Source organism: Symsagittifera roscoffensis, chromosome 2 (genome assembly GCF_963678635.1).
Source record: "Symsagittifera roscoffensis chromosome 2, txSymRosc1.1, whole genome shotgun sequence".
NCBI classification, from domain to species: Eukaryota; Metazoa; Xenacoelomorpha; order Acoela; family Convolutidae; genus Symsagittifera; species Symsagittifera roscoffensis.
In genome coordinates, this window is record NC_087063.1 from 33,419,268 (window position 1) to 33,431,691 (window position 12,424).

The following is a 12,424-nucleotide window of genomic DNA, read 5'->3' on the forward strand; positions in this document are numbered from 1 at the left end:
GCAAACTAAGCCACCTGATTTCAGTTTGATTTTGGTATTGAAATGGGCGAAGTTAGAGTGCATGCCAGTTTAATCGTAGAGGACGTAGCTAGCTTTCTTTCAGCAGCTAAGAAGCTTGTCGAAGAAACCCAGGTAATAGCTTTGTATTTAACTTCTTATCTCCTACCAAAGCAGAAATAAAATAATACTCTTATACTTAAAAAAATAGAGGGCTGGCAGATGAACTGCGTACTTTTTTCTGAAAGGCACTTCTCAAGTGGCAGATTCTCTGAGAAGTGGTGAATAAATCTCCATTCTCAGCAGTTTTACTCCCTCCCCCAAAAGGGCTAATCTAGGGGCGGATCTAGGATTTTCTCGAGGGGTGGGCGGATTTTCAAAAAATTTCGGAAAATTTTTTGACCTTTTTTTTAGGTCGACCAAATTGATTTTCTTAGCTCTCCTAAATCACTATAAAGACCTCATTTTGACCCAATTTTCTGCGCCGCCTTTAAATTTTTGAAAAAACAGGCCATAAAATGCGTTTTTTTGGATTGCGCTCCCCCCTCAAAATTAGTATATTAGGCACCAAAGGCGCCTTTAGAAAAAATTTTTAGTGGAGAGCTGTCCACAAAACAAACAAAAGCTTTCAGAAATTTACTCAAAATGGCCTTTTGACCCCTTTGAAAACTCTTTGCTCGTTTCTTCAATTTGAGTTTTGCTAAAAGGGATCTCTGTCCTTTACTAGAAGGCCTTCATTGATAATTTTTCAAAAAAAAAACGTCAGAACTTTCAAAACATTTTTGAATATCCTAGATCCACGTTGCCTCTCTCATCATACCAAGAGCTTCAGTTTTTTTTTAATTTAGTGTCACTCTAAACCAACGTATCGTGCAGCTTCTTGTTTTAGAAAGAAGTAGGATGTTTGCACTACCAACTGTACAAAGAGACAGGCAAGGAACACTGTTTCGCAATGATAGAAACATGGGAATCTGTAGAAAAAGAAGCAGCGCACATGGAAACTGAACATGTGAAACGATTTCTTGAATCGCAAAGAACCAATGTCACTATTCACATCAAGAGATTCAATCAAGTGTTTTGATTCCGGCGTAGCTTGTAATTTATTTATCACAGCGTAGGAAAAACAACCTGAACAGTTAAAATATCTCGTTGTTTGCAGCAAAGACTCTTCGAAATGTCTAAAATTAAGTTGATCTGATTATACTTCGTCACACCTTGATATTCATCAATAAAAATCAAGTTTTCTTAAGGCGTTTTTCGAAAAATCAATATAAAATTTAACATTCGAATAGAAAATCCTAAAATCTAAGAAAAATCTCTTCATAGAAAATTCTAAGAAAAAGGTAGCATATCATGAGCAATGTATAATTCCAGCAGTTTGAATGTTCTCATGGACAAATCAAAGTTCTTGTGAACACGCAATAGCCGTTAAACCAAAGTTATTTTTCTATTTAGTATAACCCTATTGAACCAAAGTTGTCAGGTTTTTCTTTTTTGCCCACTATTATCTCCGCAACGTCGTTTTATCGTCCTTCAAGTGTTCATACAGCCCAACAAAATCCAGCTTCTCGCCTATCACTAAAGAGCAATCTATACGGATAATATAACTTAGAGAAGAGACCAGGCACCCCTTTACACTCGGCCATCATCAGCACTTTCAGCAAATCAAAGGGACCCATCACGTTTTATGGCCAGCCGCATTGAGGCAAAAGCAAAACCATTTAGTTGAATTAACTCACGAGCGAAGAACATCACAAACTTCTTTCCAAATGGTTTCTATCCACGAAGAAACTGCTAACTGCACAATGTTACCCGGTTATATAAAAAGCTGCATGACAAAAAATGTTATTAGATAAAAATGAAAATACTTAAAAACAGTACATATTTTGCGTCTTATTCTTTTTTTCACACCTTACTACTGTTATACTTCGCTAAAACTCTCGATGACAAACTTCGAAAATCGAATTTCGAAGATCAACAACCTGCTGGGAAATATCGTATAAATGGAATTCAAAAATTGCCGCAATAAGATTTTCTACTATTTCAACCTTATCTTTTTCGCAATAACGATTATTGAAAAAGTTGCGTTTGTTATCCGTTGCATTTTCCGACTGGTCGTAGATATGCATGCATACAAAAGCATACCATTTTGAATTACTGGCTTATAAAAATTAGAATTTGAGATGACTTCGGAAAACAATTTTGATACAATTAATGAGTCCAATAAATTTAGCTGTTTTCAATGAAACAAACTGAATATGACCTTTGAAGTTAAATTTCTCATCTAGATATACACCCAGGTAATTGACAGATTGAACCTGTTCCGGTCCATGGCCGTTCAATTCTATATTAGAGTTCTTGTTGAATTTAAAAATATATTTTTTTTTGTTCAGTGTAAGATCGTAGAATTCAACAGTTGGTTAACATCCCCAGATCTTGCGCAAATGAGAAAACTTTTATTGAACTTTAAAATAAAGCTATATCACCGGCAAATAAAACCACTTTAGTGCCGTCAAAACGTTGGAGTGAATCATTGATGCAGATTAGAAACAAACCTTGAACCCTAAAGCAACCCACTTACAATTGATTTTAAGTTGGAAGAAAAACTAGGTAAATTTACAAAATGCAATTGACTTAAGAATACAAGATTACACGAATACAATTAAAATAAGTTTAAAACTCAACTAAAGGAATTTAAAACGCTATCGGTTCATATATAATAGCCTTAAAGATCTCGGTGTCTCTTTTACGAGCGACTAGTTTTGCTAATTTAAAATTTCCAGAATAGATTACATTTTCAAGCACTCACGGAACAACTCCCAAAAATTGACCTATTAATGACTCAAAAACATTCAAGATTTTGTTCGATCTTTTTCTTCATGTCCCTCAGACAATTTGATTGTGATCGATATTCAAACATCTGAAAGTTCGTTCCTTGACGGTAGTTGGACCCAGCCACATGAATGCCTCAACTCTAACTTTCACACTGAAGCATCTAGTTCAGTATCAAAAAACTGACTTTGGCAACGATTGAAGCAAAGAAGTCATCCTGGAGCTCTGCAATTGATTAATTAACTTCTAAGTAATTTTTACTTTTTTCTTCACATTTAATTTCATTATCATTTTTTATTATGTTTTCACTAGTTTTTTCAGATGACACCCTGTTTTAATACTATGAAAAAATGGCTTCTCGAATAATTTTTTTAAGTTTCGTTCTCTGATTTCTGTATTTTTAATGTTTCTGACCTATCGGAGTGTTCAACATTTCTTGGCGTAACCTATTCTTTTTAGGTATTTCATATTCAATACATTTTGATGTGAAGACGATTTCTTTTTTGAACAGGATAGGTTTTGAGTGGAGCATGTCTTCCAATAACGCTTGAGACAATTTGTAAAAAATTTTCTGACAATGCTGTTTTGCTGGAAATATGATTCGGTGGCGATAGACTGTTTCCGAAACCAAGCAAAAACAGAGTAAAATTGAGAGGGTTGCTTAAATATTCAATTGGCCAGAGAGTAATCAATTCACTTACCAAACACATGTTTGTATCTCATGTCATAATTAGAAGATAGTGCTCAGAGATAATTAATTTATCAATAATAGCGAAACCTACTCCAGTCGATAATACTTCCTCAGTTGACCTTGTAGATAATGTTCTTTCGCGAGTAACAAGATGCTCTGATATCACTCTTAAATCTTAAGCTTCATTTGTATGCGTTTATTTAAGCAATTGCTTGCTTCCACTAGAAACATCAATATTGGAGTCACCGACCAGGATAGTATTACAGCTCGTTAAAAGAGATTGGAGCTTTGCAAAAAAATCTTCTTTATACTGGCGGTTTGAGGAGCAGAACATTTTTAAGTTCTTTTTATTCACAGCCAATTGAATTCCAGTAACTTAAAGATCTACTACTCCTATTGAAGGTTAATACAGGTGTGGTTTAACAAAAATAGCGACTGCCTCATTTTGTTTGACTTTATTTCTTAACATTGAGGTTGATTAGTTCTCTAATTTGAAATGATGATAGCGGTTTTTTGATGGATGAATGTTCATGATATTCAAATAAATCTATAGCTCATATTATTGGCACCTCAGCGATTCTATATTAAGAAAAAGACTTACGAGCCATTCGCTTTCCTTAGCAGTAGCAGTAGGAGAAATATTTTTTTTCACCCATTATGAAACTTTATTTAAACCAGACAGTTGACTGTTTATCATTTCCAGTCTGTTAATTTTGGCACTTACTCTGAGCCTCTTTAGTAACAATCAATGTTTTTCGATCATTTCATTCGCTTGTTGTTCGTGTTCAGAATCGGCGGCGGGTCTTTATTGCTCTATTGTTTAGATATTTTAGATTTTTTCTATAAATAAGGTTGTCTAATCGCTTTCGAATTACTGCAGCATAGAGATTTCGATTGAACAGTATTCTTCGTGATTTTGAAATCCATAACTTAAGCTTTTTTGTAGCTCATTGTCATGTTTTTAGAGCATGTCATTCAAAAACATAGGTTTTTTTATTCTTATGATTTTGCTTCGTTTTGAGCATCGAACATCTGGCATATAATTCATTTTTGTCTTAAAATAAATGATTTTTGCTATCAAATTTGACGAAAATTTTCTTCTTCCGTTTCCCGAATGGATGCCAATTCTTGACATTGTTTGGATTGAGTGAAAGTCGCGGATAAGTATGGAAGAGGTCGCATCACCTTTCTTGAGGTTCTAGCTGTTGATTGGCGCATGTTCCAAAAAAATGCAAGCCTTGGAGCTGTACGTTTCCCAGTCGCTCCTTCGCAATTCCATGTCTATCATAGAATTTTTGACGTTTCGATTTTCTAACTTTTGAGTTTCAATAGTCAGTGTCTTGGATTGCAAATCCTCCATAGTATGATTTAGAATTTATTTCAGGACTTCATCACTGTCCGTCATTTCAATCAACTGCTTCATTTCATTAGCGGACTGAGCCCTCATCTCAGCCATCTGATGTTTTCGAACCGATATTTTCAATGATTTTTTAAAATTTTCACCTTTTCGATAAAAAAAACCCTGTGTCCGCACTTATATGTGATAGAAGGCATTCTTGTATGCTGGTAATATTTTGTTTCAGAAATCCGCCTTTTAGTTTTCAAAGTAATTAGTAGTCATTGCCTTGGAACAAATGTTTTATTCTAGTAGGCAGTTATGAAGCCATGTAGTCGTACAGTCAGCAAAAATAGTGATATCGCAGAATGGCCAAGGAAAAAAATAAAAATTACCAAAAATTTATAAAATTTTCCCAGTCCTGTAAATTAAATTAGTGAAAACAACAATTACGCACAAAACTACCATAGACATATTAGAAACTGGCGGCAAGGAAAATAAAGCAAATTTTCTTTTCGTCTGGATGTATTGGAAAAAAGTGGCACAAAATTACGCAAAATTACAGTAGTTTAAGTATTCCAAAATAGCTGCAAAAATAGCTGCTGAAATTGGCAGCGGTTAAACATCTTCACAAGAAAAAAGATTTATAGTGAAAGATACAAACAACTAGGTGGTGCTAGGTTATTAGGACAACAAGACAGTAAGACAATAAGACGACAAACGAACTTTAAAACATTTTAAAAGAATTTTTCGAGTTTAATTATTATTAATTTTATAGAAATACAACCGAAAAAACGTGCGTAGCGTCGTCCTAAATCCCCATCAAAAAAGGCTGTTGCATTAACAGCTGCTGTTTTAGTTGCCGGAAACAGCTTGCTATCGCACTGCAGTTCCATGAATCAGAATTGATTAAAAATAAGTTTGTTCAGTGTGATATTTGGATCAGATATTTGCTAGTAAACACTCTGGTAAAAAACTCAAAGCAGAAAGAATCAAAGAATCAAAGCAGAAAGATATATTTTTTTAAAATTTTTTTCATTTTGATTGTACAAATTTTTTTAAAACACATGTTCTATCTCTATCAGACTTCCGAAAAAAATGCCTGATTCGATAAGTGAACTTATTAACAAATGGTTATTTGTTCTTGATGGATCCTCTAAAAAAACTAAAACTGCGCATTGATACTGGTTCCATTTCCGGCACAAATTTCAAGCTTGAATTTAGCAGGAAAACATTTTTCCCAAGGTCTTTTAAGGTGACTAAGATAATTAATTTTTTACCACACCAATAGCCAATCGGCAACCCTGGTAGCTGTCGACCAAAAAAAAACTAATTCTACCTCCTGTAAAACCTTTTTTTTATTAATTAATCAGCCCAAAAATTTGCTCCAAAGCAAATCGTTTCCAAAAATTATGTCGATTGTATCAACAACTGAGATCACGTTCAGTGTTTTATAAGGGTTAGGTTGGACTTGCTTGTTATAATAATTTAAGAAAAGCTTTTGTCACTATCGATCACACCATTTTGGTACAGAAACTAGAAACGTATTGACTTTAGGGGGTTCGTACTGGATCTCTTAAGACCATACTTCAGTTACACAGGACAGTTTGCTTCTCATGATTCATAAAAATCTGAAAAACTTGATATCACAAGCGGTATACCTCAAGTCTCTCTATTAAAGCCTTTGCGGTTTCTCTTATAATTTAACGACTTGACAGAACTGTTTCCTGACAGCGAGGTGTGTCTATCTGCTGATGATACTACTATGATAACAGCAGCACTAACGAGAAGGATACTAACTTGTTTTACGCAGAGTCTAAAGAGAGATGAAGATTGGTGCACCAATAATCAATTGTCAATTAACTCTTCAGAGATGTAAATCAATCACTTTGGCAGAAAGATGCCTATAACTACTACTGCAAAATTTTTGGTGGGCTTCAAGTTCAAAACACAGACATTTTTAAATATTAGGTGATAAAAAAACAGCCGATCCAGCAGTTGTACTAATCATGTATTCAGATACAAATATTCTCATTTGCGGCCAATGGGAAGCTAGTTCAGTTGCAAAACATGTTGGCAACCAGGGGCGGATCTAGGATTTTCTCAAGGGGGAGGGCGGATTTTCAAAAAAAAATCGAAAATTTTGTAATTTTAATGACTTTTTTTTAGGTCGACCAAATAGACTTTTCGAGCTCTCCCTAAGCGCGGTTTTTAGTCCCTGTTCTGGCCAAATTTTCTGCGCCGCAGGCAAAACTTTGAAAAAGCAGTCCAAAAAAGGAATTTTTAGACACTTTTTGAAAAGTTTTGAGCAAAAAAGGCATTGAGCATGGCCTTTTGCTTGCTAAGGCTTAAAATTAGAGTATCGGGCTACTGAAAGTTTTTTTTCTAGGTCGACCAAATAGACTTTTCGAGCTCTCCCTAATCGCAGTTTTTCGTCCCTGTTCTGGCCAAATTTTCTGCGCCGCAGGCAGAACTTTGAAAAAACAGTCCAAAAAAGGCATTTTTAGACAATTTTTGAAAAGTTTTGACCACAAAATTGCGTTTTTTCGGCGCGCGCTCCCCCCTCAAACTTAGTATATATTGTCGCCTAAGGCGACTTTAGAAAAATTTAAGGGTTGGTCAGCCAAAATTGGGTTTCTTAAAAAGTACCAAAGGGGGTACCCTTTGGGTCGGCAGGTGGTCGAATCCCTGAGGGGGGGCGTCCGCCCCCCCGCCCCCCTCCCTAAATCCGCCCCTGTTGGCAACAGAAATCCTCAGAGCTGGCCTGTCATGACTCTGCATGTTTCACTGATCACTTATAAAAACATGTATGTATAAAATTCCTATTACAATCAGCTGAGCCCGTATATCCTACTAAACAGTCCAAAAGGACAAGAAAGGTTCTTGACACTCGAATATCTCACCTGGAAAGAAAAACTCCCATCCGACATAGAATGAACTACCCAACAATAGTTTATAAAGATTTATCCTAGGCGAACTAAAAGTCTCTAAATAAAACCTTAACTTCGACTGCTTGAAAATTGCCAGATTAAGAATAAAGACCTACTTTTGAATAAACACCTGCCTTACTGAACTCATATGATGAATGCAGAAAGTTTTGCTGGATTTAAAACAAAATCATTGATTTTAAAATTAATCAAAAAACAGTTATCGTTCAAATTCTGATTCGGTTTTGTTGTCTGCATTATGTGAAACTTGGCGGTCTGAAACGGAATTTGTTGGCCTATACTTTATGGAAGGACATCAGACATCAGCCGAATATAACTGTTCATAGACAAGCAAAAAAAGGGCAAAAGTTTGGCTTTTCTTGTCAAAAAATTTTTAATCGAAGTATGAATGAATTTTTCTATTCTTCTGTTAGACCTCGAACGACTAATAAAGTTTTAACCTAAAATTATGTCGATTGTATCAACAACTGAGATCACGTTCAGTGTTTTATAAGGGTTAGGTTGGACTTGCTTGTTATAATAATTTAAGAAGAGCTTTTGTCACTATCGATCACACCATTTTGGTACAGAAACTAGAAACGTATTGACTTTAGGGGGTTCGTACTGGATCTCTTAAGACCATACTTCAGTTACACAGGACAGTTTGCTTCTCATGATTCATAAAAATCTGAAAAACTTGATATCACAAGCGGTATACCTCAAGTCTCTCTATTAAAGCCTTTGCGGTTTCTCTTATAATTTAACGACTTGACAGAACTGTTTCCTGACAGCGAGGTGTGTCTATCTGCTGATGATACTACTATGATAACAGCAGCACTAACGAGAAGGATACTAACTTGTTTTACGCAGAGTCTAAAGAGAGATGAAGATTGGTGCACCAATAATCAATTGTCAATTAACTCTTCAGAGAGTTAAATCAATCACTTTGGCAGAAAGATGCCTATAACTACTACTGCAAAATTTTTGGTGGGCTTCAAGTTCAAAACACAGACATTTTTAAATATTAGGTGATAAAAAAACAGCCGATCCAGCAGTTGTACTAATCATGTATTCAGATACAAATATTCTCATTTGCGGCCAATGGGAAGCTAGTTCAGTTGCAAAACATGGTGGCAACCAGGGGCGGATCTAGGATTTTCTCAAGGGGGAGGGCGGATTTTCAAAAAAAAATCGAAAATTTTGTAATTTTAATGACTTTTTTTCAGGTCGACCAAATAGACTTTTCGAGCTCTCCCTAAGCGCGGTTTTTAGTCCCTGTTCTGGCCAAATTTTCTGCGCCGCAGGCAAAACTTTGAAAAAGCAGTCCAAAAAAGGAATTTTTAGACACTTTTTGAAAAGTTTTGAGCAAAAAAGGCATTGAGCATGGCCTTTTGCTTGCTAAGGCTTAAAATTAGAGTATCGGGCTACTGAAAGTTTTTTTTCTAGGTCGACCAAATAGACTTTTCGAGCTCTCCCTAATCGCAGTTTTTCGTCCCTGTTCTGGCAAAATTTTCTGCGCCGCAGGCAGAACTTTGAAAAAACAGTCCAAAAAAGGCATTTTTAGACAATTTTTGAAAAATTTTGACCAAAAAATTGCGTTTTTTCGGCGCGCGCTCCCCCCTCAAACTTAGTATATATTGTCGCCTAAGGCGACTTTAGAAAAATTTAAGGGTTGGTCAGCCAAAATTGGGTTTCTTAAAAATTACCAAAGGGGGTACCCTTTGGGTCGGCAGGTGGTCGAATCCCTGAGGGGGGGCGTCCGCCCCCCGCCCCCCCTCCATAAATCCGCCCCTGTTGGCAACAGAAATCCTCAGAGCTGGCCTGTCATGACTCTGCATGTTTCACTGATCACTTATAAAAACATGTATGTATAAAATTCCTATTACAATCAGCTGAGCCCGTATATCCTACTAAACAGTCCAAAAGGACAAGAAAGGTTCTTGACACTCGAATATCTCACCTGGAAAGAAAAACTCCCATCCGACATAGAATGAACTACCCAACAATAGTTTATAAAGATTTATCCTAGGCGAACTAAAAGTCTCTAAATAAAACCTTAACTTCGAAAATTGCCAGATTAAGAATAAACACCTACTTTTGAATAAACACCTGCCTTACTGAACTCATATGATGAATGCAGAAAGTTTTGCTGGATTTAAAACGTAATCATTGATTTTAAAATTAATCAAAAAACAGTTATCGTTCAAATTCTGATTCGGTTTTGTTGTCTGCATTATGTGAAACTTGGCTGTCTGAAACGAAATTTGTTGGCCTATACTTTATGGAAGGACATCAGACATCAGCCGAATATAACTGTTCATAGACAAGCAAAAAAAGGGCAAAAGTTTGGCTTTTCTTGTCAAAAAATTTTTAATCGAAGTATGAATGAATTTTTCTATTCTTCTGTTAGACCTCGAACGACTAAAAAAGTTTTTACCTCTGAACGCGGTTTTCGTCATCAGTGAGCCGCAAGAAAAGACCACAAAGAAAGTAAACGCGAATAGAAGTCCACGCGGCGATGAACCCATAACAAAGTAGAAGACGAAGGAAGTAGAGATTCAGACAGAGAGTAGTGATTCAGATGATCTACCAGAATCACCAAAACGTTCAAATTTGAAGAATGTTGAAACGCAATTTCAGGACAGTCAATACTATGTCACATCAAAAGACACAGAAATAAACGGAGGCATAAACCTAGCAGGAAAGCGCGCGAAACCGATCAACGCGGGTCCAGTGCCCGAAAACTCGAAAAACTCGGATAACAAAGGAGTTAAACAAGGCGCTAAGAAACAAACTGTTCAAGAGACGAGGAAGAAGAAAGCTGTGGACACAGCCCAAGAAGCAACATTGTCACGTTACAATGACCTAGATATATTGCCAGCCACTGTAGAAACAGGACTACCTAGTACGTCCACACCGAAGGAATTTTCGAATGAAAGTAAAGACATCACGAGACACACACCAGATGATAAAATACTGGAAACGTTCCAGAGTCGAGATTTTACCACAAAGGATTGGAGTAAATTGGCGGACCAAGTTTTGACAAGGGGGTCCAGAAAGCTGCTGAAGAGATTTTAAAATCCTCTAATGCGGAAGAAGAGATTCACATTAATGCTGCCCTAGGATTTTCGGATGAGTCCGGAGATGGTGAATCTACTGTTAGGCGAAGCGATCGGTCCACGAAGAACAAAGGACCAAATAGATACGGAAACCTCTACAAGCACTCAGGGAAATTGGTTACGTCGGAAGAAGATCTCGTAGACCTCAACATGGCAGCTCTTGAAGCATATCGAATCAAATTAGCTAACTTTCGATCAGATGTAAGCAAACCGGAGGAAAGCAAATTGGGACTCTTGGAGAAACACCTGTTCAGGCGCAAATTTGGGAGTGAGGCGTTAGATGTTTCAAAAAGCTGGAACGCATCATAGCGGGTTCAATTAAATTTCGATAACGACAGTCCGAAGGGAGGAGGAAAAAAAAGAATGACAGACAGACAAGAAAAAGAAGAATGGTGTTGAACTTTCAAAACTCATTAAAACTGAATGTAAAACTCGTAGTTATTTATCAATTTTATAATCTAGTATATAAAATTTAGCTATCCCAGGGGAGTGTGGTACGGCACTTCCTGCAAGTGCAGTAGTAATTGTTGTTCTCTTTGATCACTGACCTTGGGACCTATATTTTTATGTATAATTATGCAGTTATATCGTTATTATCTTATTACCAAGGTCATTGGATGTAGACCATCGTTTGGCTTCATTATTATTTATCTTAAGCTCAACGTACATAATGATACGGTTTTTGAGCTGGTTCATGGAACCGTAGAAGAGAAAACTAAAGTCAAAGATTAAATTAATTCTTTGAAAACAGTATTGTTTTGAATCTGAGTTGTACAGTTCCTTCCCTTATCACAGCACAGTAGCATGATTAACCTTTGTCTTAAGTTGCAGTAGAAACTACGATATTTTTTCGACGAACCAAGACATGACGAGACTTGATTTAACAGTTGAGATCTCTGACTTTACTAAGATAACACGACAGAAATCAACATCCGCATAGCAAGCGCTAAGGATTCGCAATCGGAAACCAAACAAATTAAGGAATGTCGAAACTGACAACTGTCACAAGTGAATTTTTGTTTTTTTTTGTTTTTTTTTGAGGGGCAATGACAAATTTTTGAGTCTAATTTTTTCAAAAACAATAGTATAGTGCAAAATGTTTGTCCCTTCGAACGAGAGATAACTAAGATAACACGACAGAACTTTACTAAGATAACACGACAGAAATCAACATCCGCATAGCAAGCGCTATAGATTCGCAATCGGAAACCAAGCAAATTACGGAATGTCGAAACTGACAACTGTCACAAGTGAATTTTTGTTTTTTTGTTTTTTTTGAGGGGCAATGACAAATTTTTGAGTCTAATTTTTTGAAAAAACAATAGTATAATGCAAAATGTTTGTCCCTTCGAACGAGAGTTTTGGTGAAACTCATGAGCGAGAAAAAATTATCAAGAAACATCGCATATCTAAATTATCGAAAAAATGGCAAATCCAAGGACTTTCCTTGTCTCCGGTGGGCATAAAACTATTTATTCGTCGTTTTTTAAATGAGAATTCACGAACTCTCCGAGAAACTTCA

General features: G+C 36.2%; 2 protein-coding genes and 1 long non-coding RNA gene across 5 annotated transcripts in view; 2 read left to right on the top strand and 1 right to left on the bottom strand.

The window, feature by feature from the left end:
• LOC134840258 (TLC domain-containing protein 4-B-like) overlaps nucleotides 1–12,424 on the top strand; it is a 520,491-nt gene that overhangs the window by 365,429 nt on the left and 142,638 nt on the right. The window lies entirely within an intron of this gene.
• The window catches only part of LOC134839126 (potassium voltage-gated channel subfamily C member 2-like), a 55,828-nt gene that overhangs the window by 11,998 nt on the left and 31,406 nt on the right, over nucleotides 1–12,424 (bottom strand). The gene's annotated exons all lie outside the window — the stretch shown is intronic.
• Nucleotides 7–1,844, top strand: LOC134839127 (uncharacterized). 2 transcript variants are annotated; one of them, XR_010162369.1, is made up of 3 exons: nucleotides 7–132; nucleotides 887–1,069; nucleotides 1,610–1,844. It is a non-coding gene; the product is annotated as an uncharacterized LOC134839127 (long non-coding RNA). The 2 variants fall into 2 exon arrangements; XR_010162368.1 differs by lacking the exon at nucleotides 1,610–1,844 and having other exon boundaries at nucleotides 887–1,198.